Below are 12,092 nucleotides of genomic sequence, written 5' to 3'. Positions count from 1 at the left end.
ATACAGTATGATCATGACCAGAATATGCCAGTGATCCAGGCTGAGAATAAAGATCCTGGCAGTATTTAATTTCCTAATACAGTTTAGCTGTTGAGTTGAAGAATGTGCATTATGCTTCATCTGGCTCATTGTAATGAAGTGGCCCTAGAGGGACAGGGTATAAGAATTAACCCTTCCAATCTTTAAGTACTATCACTTGAACTGGGAGAACAAACTGTGATAATAGACAATATCTTGGTTGATAGAGATGTATGTAACAAAGAAAAGGTCGACATGATTTCCCTGATAGTTTATACAAAGAAACTTGGCATTTTTTTTCTACAAAGATGTCCCTATGTTTAAAGATTTTACAAACTGAGAGGAGTTCTATTTGAATGTGTAGATAACAGTGGAAGTAAAGTGGCTGGACTATCATGGCACAAACTCCACTCCTTTAAAATCGTAATTCAAAATTAAGTGCTAGTTTGAAAGATGCAGGTAATTAAGGAGGTTTGTACCGCCACAAATCTGTTTCAATCAAAAATATCCAAAAGATTTGTGAATACATGAAAGTGATTTACTGATAGGTAATTTTCTGCTCTAAAACCTTTATAGTCCATCTGAGACTGGACTCAACAAAAAACATGACAAGAGAATGATATGTGTCGTATGCTAATGACAGAGGGCAGAGGTGAATTTTACAGAACCAGATGGTGTTAATAAGCTCTGGAGATCACAAACACTAAATATGCTTGAAGGCAGAACATTGTAGTGCAAAAAAGAGTATCATGCATACAGGAATCTCAGAAGGGAATTCATGGAGAACCCAGAGTCCTGGGTGGTCTCCTTTTATTTTGTTTCTTGGAAAAAATGACTCAGGTTAAGGCTGAAAGAATCATCTCTTTGCAATCCTCCAAGTAAGTCTTCAGTGTTCAGTGATGGGTTGGCCAAGGAATTCTTAGGAACTCACAGCTCAGCGGTGGAGTGCAGTTTGGCTTGTCCATTCTTGAATAATGAATCCTCCATGCCCAAGCAAACGGCATGTCTACCATGTCAGATCCTTGAGTTATGTAAAAATATAAAGGTAAAATGATATAGGTATTGAAACCATAGATGTATGTTAGAATAATGTAATGAAAGGAAAACATTCTTAAGGTTGTGCTTGAGAGTAAGAATCCTCACTAGCAGATATACTTTCTCCAGTAGTTTCTGAGGCTGGGTAACAAGACTCTGCAATCTCCTCCAGAGCACGCTTTAAAGAGTTTTAAAGCCGCTTCATTCTTGCTTCTATTTTGACGGAGAATGACTGTAACTCTCCACAGCTGTTTGTTGTTGATCTATTCCTTTTCTAGACCCACCTTGGCAGAACCCCCAGTAAGTCCTTGTATTTAGGTAGTGGAAAATCACAAGGGAGAGTGCCATTTTATCATCTCCAATATTGTGCTTCAGCGTCTTGATTTTTACAGTACAGCTTGGTTACCATGTTCTCAACAGTTGCCTTGCTTACAAGTTTCTTCAATATAGTGGCATGTTTTTATAAGTGCAATACCATGAAAAGCATCAAATTTACAAGCTCCTTCTGATTTATATTTAGCTTGTCATGTGCTTTGCAGAGAAGCTATACATGGCACAGCATATGACCAACCTGAGAAAAGATGCAACCTTTCCCTTCCCCCAGCCACTGCACATACTTTGATAGATTTACAGAAACCTTGCAGAGCCCTGTCACCAGGACTAACAGCAAGGAAAAACTACCAGAAATCTGTTGGTGAGCGGCATCCAGAGAGGGGAAAAAAGAAGATCTAAACGTGCCATTTTATTACAGAAGCATGAGCCACCTATTCGGTGCAGCAAATGCAATCCAAGATTCAGTAGAAGATATATTCCTGGTAAGAGTAATGTCACATTGATGGCTATTCATTGATGGATATTCATAACAATGTTAATGGTAAAGAAGTACCAGTGCCACTATACAAGACAAAAGGCAGTAATTCTGATCATCTGCACCCAAGCAAATCAATTCTGAGAAGAATTCCAGAAAAGAGGTGGGGAACACTCAACACAGAACTTCTTGAGCAAAGGCAGGAGGAGCCTGGCTTAGTTAGCTTAGTTCAACGCTCCTCAACATCCGATTACACAATATTTTGAAAGGGGTCTCAAAATATTAGAAGTAGTCAGTGGCATCTCAGTCATCCCCAGGGCACTACCAGTTTAATTATTATGGCAGTAATTATTGGCTGAAACTACCTTGGCTATGTTAGGAACTGATCATTTAATTGTTGGCAGCACCAAATATACACCACACACAGAGAAATCAGGTTATGAAACTGTCTTGCAATAGGAAGGAGGGAACAAAAGAAAATTGCGTCTGGATACCCATCATCTAGACTTATTTATAATGATTTTCCCTGCATTATATGACAGTCATGTGACAAGGAGACTGCTCTAGTGACCCAGGAGGTCTCATGCTGTAATATATCAAAACCAAAGCATTTGCTTCTCCTTTAATGCACAGTTTAACTCCACCATGGCTACTTTTTTTTTTAACTTGTAATTTTAAATATTTATTTTAGATTCTTTTCTGCCTATGACCTAGCTTTCACTACTAATCAAATAAAAGATCCCTTCAACGTTTACCCTTTGATCCATGCCACATCTTCTGAGCAGGATGAACTCCCAATATTAAACCTCTCTTTTATGTTTACCACTGCCACTGCCACTTGTCCTACGAGTTCTTTTGACATCTAATATGATGTGCCTCTCCCTTCTTATTTTATAACACTCTTACACGAAATGTTATCTTAGTCTGTTGTTTCCCCTTTGGTGTGTTGATTGTCATCCCTCTGGGGCTCTGGCCGCCTTAGTCTATGTTTAGGTTTGTATAAAGCATAGTAAATGCAATTCCTGACAACTCAGGTTGCTGCTACAGTACAAAGAAATAGCAGTTTCAGCAAAAACACTGGTGAATGGCAAAACTAAGCACTTAGAGTTAAGAAATACAGGAATTAGTATCTCCTGACTCTTTAATTAGGCTTATCTTACAGTATAGGTGCTACATGTCCATTTTTTTGTGTTTAATTTTGTACACTTCTACTTTATTTAGTATGCAGTTCTGCTATGACTACCTCAGACTTGTGCTGCAAAAGAATATTCTTTCCTCAGGCACTCTGCCTTGTTACAGATTTGGAAAGCAAGCTTGGAATTAGGCAGAAGATTGGCAAGTGGTAGTGAGGTGAATACAGAGGCATACCTTTGCTAAAAAAAACAGGAGGAATGAGAAATGGGGAATCCACTATTCTCTCAACTTTCCAAACCATTCAAGCAGAAAAAACCACCACATTACTGTGCAAGTTTACTAGAGCTCTCAGCTTTGAATACTGCATCTTGGCCAGCAGAAGGAGCAGAACAAAAGCTTCCATTGAGCCTCATTAAGTGTGCAGAGAAAAAGCATAGTAGCCTGGGCTAAGCTCTAGAGTTTGGGAGTTAGCATGAGTGCCAGCACATGCTGTCACTGGGCTATGACACATAATAATACTCCCAGGCTATGGCCAGACATAAGAATTTGGGGGTGTTTCTGAACTCTCCAGTCTGAGGCGTGCTCCAGCTTTATCTCAGCTTTCAATTGGGGAATGAATGTGTGTGCATCCTCTGAACACATTTAGTTCCCTGAGAAGGGGTCAGAGGGTTGGCACAGACAGGAGCTGTAACATCTTCTGGCAGGGTCCCAGTGTGCACCACTGGGAAACCAGCAGGTCATTACAGGCGCAGGTTCAGTCACCCACCCAAGGTTGTACTGAAAGTCAATGGCAGAACAAAGAATTGCATGAAGGTATTTTAAGCCCTAGCTTAAAATCGTAAATACCAAACCGTCCTAGAAAAATTACATATGTCAATCACTGCCTCACAATTAAAAACAGCATTTAATGAATACTATTGTCCCTGAAAATTGCACTGAGTATGCTGACTGTGTAATTAGAAATTATGGTGTAGCTTATCCAACCTAGATAGTATTCATCTTTGTCAAGAAAACTTCATTATGATCTGTTTCGTCTTAAATTTGCCTTTAGGATCTCTGTTATGAGCTCTAGGGTTATCTTACAAGCAGATTAATTTGCAATATTCCAAAGCAGGAAATACTCCCTTTCAGTCATGAAAATTATTCCAACCATGCAATCATAGTGTTGTCAAAACTGCAACATAAACACCCACCACCTCTCTCCAGAAATTCAATGGCATAAAATAAGGGAAACTGGTGAGAAAAAAAGAAAGACTGAAGAAAATATTCCACCTTCTTGAGATTCTGGATGAGTCTAGTGTGATCAAAACAAGTAACAGTTATGCTGGTTTTAAGCTACTGGAAGTAGAGGACAATCACACACATAAACTGCATTGCTGGTGAACTGGATGCAACAAGATAAAGCTACATGTAATCTTCCTTTGCTGAAACTGAAACAGAAGCCATCGTATGAAAGACCCAAACCAAAAAAACAAACTCCAGATATTAATATACATAGATCTTTATTCTAGTGTACTCCTATATTTGATGACCTTACACATTTTTATGAAGAGCAATTTCATACCGCTGTGTTGTGGGAATATGCAATGCCTTTATCTTCTGCTTAGAATATTCTTTCTGATGCTCAAGGATCATGTGTTTAATGAGTCTTCCTGTATTATCTATTCACTGTAAGAGGTAGGGTAAAAGCTTTATGGAAAAGATTTTATTTGATCTAATATATGTATTTTCATATGCTATTATGAATTCCATATTATGCCTTTTGATGTAAATTCCCATATGTGGTCCTTATGGAGCCCTTTATAATTATTTCATTATGGTGATAAATCATTCCCAATCAACAGATAGGAATTATGATCTTAAAAAATATGATTTAGGCACTTCAGAATGCAGGAAAGAAAAACACAAAAATCAAACAGCCATATTTATTTGGATGTATGAGGAACGCAAAAATTACACAAAAATCACATTATTAACATTTAATAAATGAGAGGGAGGAAAATGTTGATTTTGAAGCAGTTGGGAATCTCAGCACCCCTTTGCACTGCTGCAAATCAGCTATAATCAGTTGCCTTGCTAGTGCTGAACTGAAAGTATCTAGCTTTGTATTGTAAGCCTGCAGTAATCCAGACTTGTAGAATTGATCTGTTCAAACATGATTTGAAAATTACGGTTATAGTACCTCTGGCTGTAGTATTTTTTCCTTGCATTGAAAAACAAGTAATTAAAATCATTATTTATATTTATTTATACATACACAAATGCATTCAAAGATTATAACTCCGGGAGATCAGTTCTGCTTCTAGGTACAGGGAACTTTTATAATTGTGGTTTGAAATATACCATTCATCACTTGCCTATAAAATGTTCATTTCGTTCTCCTAAACAGTGGAGAGATTTCCTGACCAGCTAATTATATTTTAGTCTTTCAGCCTATCCCAGTCTGTATGTGATAATAATAATTATTGTATCTCTCTAGATGACACAAGGTATCACAAGGTATCTTTCTCTCTTTCTCTTTTTCTCTGTTTCTGTCTCTCTTCCTTCTAATCTTTAGAGATGAAACTTTGCATCCTTATCATGGGTATCAACTTTGTTATGGAGTATGATATGTTTCGCGAAAATGCTGCACTGAAGAAGAGCTGTTTGTTTACATTTTGTTCTCTGACACTCTTGTGAGCTGAGCAGTGTAGATCTTCCTGCAAGCAATTTGCCAGGAGCTCCTTAGCACACTGTATGTCCTCAGTGATTTTGTGCTTGATGGAATTTCAGGGGATAGCATTGAATCAAATGATTCCTTAAGCCATTCCCATGGAAGTCTTTGAAAATAAAATCTGAGAGGATCATAGAATCATTTTTGTTGGAAAAGATCTTTAAGATCATCGAGTCCAGCCAATAACGTAACACTACCAACTCCACCACTAAACTAGGTCTCCCCTCAGCCTCCTTTTCTCCAGGCTAAATAGCCCCAGTTCCCTCAGCCACTTCTCATCAGACTTGTGCTCCAGACCCTTCAGCGGCTTTGTTGCCCTTTTCTGCACTTTCTCCAGCACCTCAGTGTCCTTCCTGTAGTGAGGGGCGCAAAACTGAACACAGGATTCGAGGTAGGGCCTCACCAGTGCCAAGTACAGGGGGATGATCACATCCCTAATCCTGCTGCAAGAGAGTGTAATTTTTTCATGAAGACACTGATAACATTAGAAGGCAACTTGGATGTGTTTTTCACCAACCTTGGAGTCTGAGAAGGACCGTTTGGCTGGGATATTTTTAGACATTTCATATCTAAGAAGAGATAATTACTACAATTTCATCCTGGCATGACAGTTGGTCAGCAAGTCTGAGTTTAGAGGAAAGAGATTCTTACACACGGTGCATCTGGAAAGCAACACTTTTGGCAACTACAGCAATTTGAACATTGAAGAAGCAGAAAGGTGTCCAAACGAATCTTCCCAAGGAGGATGTGCTCTTACAGGCAGAGGATGCTGCATAAGGCACCTTTGTAAATATATTTCATTCTTCCTAGCAACGTCACCTGACGTCCCAAAGTTACTTCCATCCATATGTTCTTATGCAGTTGCTGATCCCAATCAAGCATTAGGACAGCTGTGACACTGCTCTGTTTGAATTGAATCTTAATTTTGCTGAAAGGACAAATATTTCAGGATATCATTGCTATTTTATTCCACAATGACTTTTCTACTGTAATTTCAAATAAATGTTGGATAGGGAAGAAGGGAGGGTTATTTGGTAGATGAACCTTTGAGGGTATAAAAAGAACCTTGCAAAACTGGGGTCTGATCTAAATGACCAAGGGCATCTCCTGTGAGCCCGCCAATCTTTACCATACCTTCAGAGAACATCTGACTGATGGCTGAAAAATACTGCACACAGGCCTAGCACCAGGAATATGAATACGATCATGAGAAATGTTACAGATTTGACAGTGTCCTTAGTTTCCTGCCCTTGAATAAAAAACTGAATGAATGCTTCATGCTTCCATGCCAGTCAGGTCTGGAAAGTATCCAAACTGTTTCAAACTCTAGGCTTTGTATGAATAATTTCTGGGCCCTTGTCTTAGGATTTGAGACTGTGTATTTCAATTGCCTTAACTCCTGAAATAAGCACTTTGACCACCTTTTCTTTGTTGCCTATAAGGCTAGAATTTAATTTCTAGGAACGACTCGAATTCCTGTCTAGGCATTTGAAGCCATGAGATATGCTTCATAGGGGACAATTTGGACATGAATTTTGAAAATTTTGGAGGGAAATTATTTTAGAATCATAGCTAATTTAGTGCCCAGGTACAGAAAAGTCACAGATCTTTCAATGGACACTCTTTCAACCTACGTTCATCCTTTTTTAATGTGAGTAATTAGGTCCAACCTACCTCTCAAGGTGAACAGGCATAGCTGAGTTACCCCTTTCCATCACATTCCTGATTGCCTGGCATGTTTGTGCCATAAGAAAATGCAGCAAACTGAGAGCAGATAATAAGCCTTTGGTAATTTTTTGTGGGACACACCAGTCAGCTTCACATCTTAGCCAGTCTCCTAGCCACTCTGAAGAGATGCTTCATTTAGTTCAGCTACTCTCTCTGGAAACTTGGCTTCTGAGCAGGCAGTTTAAATGTCCCTGCATCACATTTCCCAGTTGCTGTGGTAGTGCAGTTAGAGCCAGATGAGATACCTCTGCCCTGAAATATTGGGTTTTATAAATGAGCTAACTCTTGGACATTCACTTTCGTAGTATTCACAGCCCTAGAAAATCACACTAAGAAATCAAAGCTGTTTGTTGATCACAGGTAGTGCGCTCCACCTATCTCCAATTCCGTTTCTTAATAGTGGTTCTTAAGCTGTCTGGGGAAAGTCCCTTTTTAATCCAAATCTGTATAGACCTAGTCCTGCCACTAACAGACTTTTCAGTGAGTGCTGAGCATCTCTCTGTTAGTTTTAATCAGGATGCAGCATCACTGGAGGACCTGGAGATGACTTGACATATTTGATCACTGGGTTGCTCTCATCAGGCCTCTAAGACTTCAAACGTAAGGCCATAAATTGCTGAATTGGAGAAGTGTGCTTGCACATTCTCTCTTAACTTGACACTTTTCTATCCGATAATGCCCAATATTGATACTCATTCTTGGAGACAGAAGACTTACATATGTTATCAGGAAAAAAAAAAAAGGCATTTTTGAGGGAAGAAAACTCATTTTCATTTTCAAGTATAAGGAATGTTATACTATGCAGGAACCTGTAGCAGTAATGATAGTGAATAAAAGTATGTCTTCTGGACCTTGAGGTTACAGTGTGACTTAAGTTCCTCAATGTCCAAGCTAATGCCTTATTTTTTGGTCACAAATGTAAGATCTTCAGTTCACTCTAGGCTACGTAATTCAGCAGAACGATATTGAAAGAATTCTAAGAAGTTTTTCTCCTGTGAATAAATTAACACTTGCACTCCCAAAATAAACAGGTACCTTCTAACTACGCAACAGATAAGTCTATAACAAATGAGACACTGCAGAAACTGCCTGCAAAGCTGTTGAAGTTATATTCAGGACAGGGTTCCAGCATGAAAAAACAAATGTCAATGTTAATGGTTTATTTCGACTCCAGTAAGTGGAACCGTTGGAGTTCTGGATGATTGATGATGTTTCTGTGAATCATAAAAGTCCTCCTAGAAATTACCTGTTTCATTTAAATCAAGTACTTAGTTTTAGACTGCTACAAAGACACAAAGTATTTGATATACAGCTGCTTTCGAAGTACAACGGTTTTGCCATGCAGACAATTTGCTCTGGAAATTTTTAAAATTCTAATTATCTTTGACAGTAAATGCATGTTAGTTTCTTGATACATGCCAATAACTAAAATTTTCATTTATTGAAGTTTTCACCTACAAAACTTCTCATACAGTTTTATGGCAAAACTAAAGTAAATACTTAGCAATTTTTAAAGTATGTGAACAAGCAAGCAGGGATGTAAGGGGTATTGCTTATTCAAATAACATATATGAGTTTAATAGGTTAATATGTTGATTTTGTTCAGGTTTTATGTGTGTAAAGGAAGTACATATTAAAAAAAAAGTCTCACTGTTATTGCAATGATATTTTGGATTACTATCGAACCCTTGAACTGATTAGATTGCTATTTTTTGAGCAAATTTCTTTGAGAACTTTACAAAACATACAAAAGGCAAAAGTTACTGTATTAGATTCCACCTCATAAAGAACATGCCATTTTTTCTCCTGATTATTAGCTTTTAGAAATCATATTAATTAATAAATGTCAGAAATTTTGCTGTGTAATTTGATTTTAGTTTTAAAAAGCTACACTTAAGCTTGAAAATGCAATTAGATAATTTTTCTAGTTGCCATAGTAATGTTATCTATGGTCTTCACAGAGGGTTATGCTTTTTTCTTAGATGTATTCCTGAAAAGCTGACTGAGAACTTGTAGAACAATATAACTGTGAGTTATACTCCATCATAAGTAATATTTGTTAAACTTTTGTGTTAATAAACTGGCTACATGACCATATATGTGTGTTTATCTGTCTGTGTGTATATGTATGTATATGTTTATATATGTATATGTGTAAGTATACGTCCAGGTACGTGTACATGTCTATATGTGTCACGTGCATGCATATAGTTATAGATTCTTACACTTTGGAACTTATTTCTGTTTTTCAGTGCTAATTTTATTTTTTCTTCTGAATTTATACAGTCAATACTGATATCTATTAGTAGATTTGTGTGCTACTGAAAGAATGCTGAGATCTGATTCAACCACAAATAGCATGTCCTCCTGTTGTTTTGCAACTTTTTCCATCTGTGGCAGTTGCACATCCCCCTGAGATCTGGAGCCTTCAATGGGGCCGTTGATGGCTCTTTAGCACCTTTTGTGCCCCACTGTGCCTGTCCCCACATACTCACCTAGGGTGGTACCAAAGTGCTGACAGTCACATCCTCCCCTACCCCAGGACAGGGTGACTTCACCTCCACCAGCTGGTGGGACAGGAGGGGTGGGACCCTCGGTCAGTTGACAGGGTCCATAACAGTAACCTGAGTCAATTGACAGGGTCGTTAACAAAGGAGGTGCCCAGAGTAGCTGCAAAATTTCTGGACCATGTTGTAACACCCACAGCCAGATCTGACCAGGCTATAAAATGGGGTTCCCGCTGAAGACCCCCTTTGAATGGTCTTCTCGGAGCAGCAGGTCTGTGAACTGGAGCCCTCCCCTCAGACTGGGACGCTGTCTAAGGAGATCTCCCGGGATTGAGAGCTCCTCACCTCCTTGTTTGGGTGAGTGGCTATTTACTGGATACATCCTTGAATGAGTCCTCGCCTAACCCAGGCAAGTGATTATTTCTTGTGGGGACCCTGGAGTGAGAGGCCTCCAGTTTTGTTTCTCGTGAGTGTGTGCATGCACGTTGTGGATCCTCATTATTCTTATGTTGTCGTACCCCAATAATCTCCTCAACTGATATCTGAACCTGTATTTTATTTTGCCAGAGTGCTAACTAATTGTATAAACCCTGTTTCTAGTCAGTTTATTGGCTACACTTTTCTGGCTAGAATAAAGTCTGTTTTGGAACATGTTGTCTGCCTAAAACTGACTTTGGGGTGCCTCCGTGATACCATCCTACTCTCACAAGCATGAGCATCAGCAATTAATTTATCAATTGTACTTTATTCTCTATAGATGACTTAATAAATTAGACTCTAGTTAATAGGAAATCGTCTGGCAATGTGTGATTTTACACAGTTTTAACCTAAATGTAAATATAACATCCATGAAAACTTGGTGTAGATTTGAGACATTCCCTGGATGCATAAACCAATGAATGGACGACATTCATTAATATATGTGCAATTCTTAGATGATAGTTTAAATACAAATACAATCAAGCAAAACAAGTTACAACCAATGTGGAAAACATTCTTCATTTTAGTTATTTCTCAATGTTTTTTGCAAGAACACAATTGAATAGAAGTTGTGCTTGCCAAATAGAAGGGAGTTTTCCAGCATTTTGCAGCATGCCTCAGAGTATTTATGGCTCTATGTAGCTACAACATGCCTTTCTTATCACTTACCCACAGGCTTCATGAAACCTACCTGGCTCCTTTTGGTATTTAACCCATTAGTGACTGTTTGAGAGAAAGTGAAACACAGAAACCGTTAAGTATTTTGGGTTTTTTGCTACACAATGCCTGGGATTCTTCAAACAAGTGGCAGTACACAGGAAAAAAAGGCCATTCTAATGTAAGAGAGGTATCTATTGTAACAGACAATATAGGGAAAAGGAGAAAAGTTAGAACAGATTCATTGAAGTTTAACTAAAAAAACCACCCAATACACCATTAGACTCACAACAATATCCTGAGTGGTGGCGGTCTGCCACGTGTTCCACCTCTGTGGAGTTCACTATAGACTTGGAGATTACATCTGTTGCCTTAGAACAGAACCAAGTATTGATTTATCCAGGATAAAATGCATTTTAGCTCTCTAAAATTTATTTGTACAGTCCTAGAAAGTAATCTGGGCCCCTCTGTCAGTCTGAAGAGATGTAGGTATCTCCAGAGGGCATTTCATTCCATCCTAAGAAAGAAGATGTCTAAAATAAGCAGGACATCATTGTGTACAGAGGGAGTGCAAATGCTGAATACCCCTTAATGTTTAAAAATTCATGTAGAGTCACCCCGATATGTAACAGCTTAATCATTTTTTACAAAAATGGAAAAAAAATAAATACAAACAAGAAAATAGGCATTAATTACCAGGACCAATACCTATAGAGTTGTTATGAAATTTTCATAGCTTTGGTGTTAGAGTAATTGTGTGTAAAATAACATAGTATGTTTTATTCTACAAATGCACATTTCACTTTACCTGAAATAGAGGTTTGAAGCACAGAATGTCTGTTTTCATCAGGATATTTCATTTACTACTGTAGTGTTTTTAATTTTGGTGAGTTATGCTCCATTTCAATTAACAGCCTGACCCCATGTCTTCCTAGGTATTTTTGCATGATGCTCTACCATAGAACACTTACTCCTCTACTCTAATAATCAGACATCTAGCTGACAGCACAAG

Source organism: Caloenas nicobarica, chromosome 2, assembly GCF_036013445.1.
Source record: "Caloenas nicobarica isolate bCalNic1 chromosome 2, bCalNic1.hap1, whole genome shotgun sequence".
Classification (NCBI taxonomy): Eukaryota; Metazoa; Chordata; class Aves; order Columbiformes; family Columbidae; genus Caloenas; species Caloenas nicobarica.
This window is presented reverse-complemented; position numbering follows the sequence as displayed.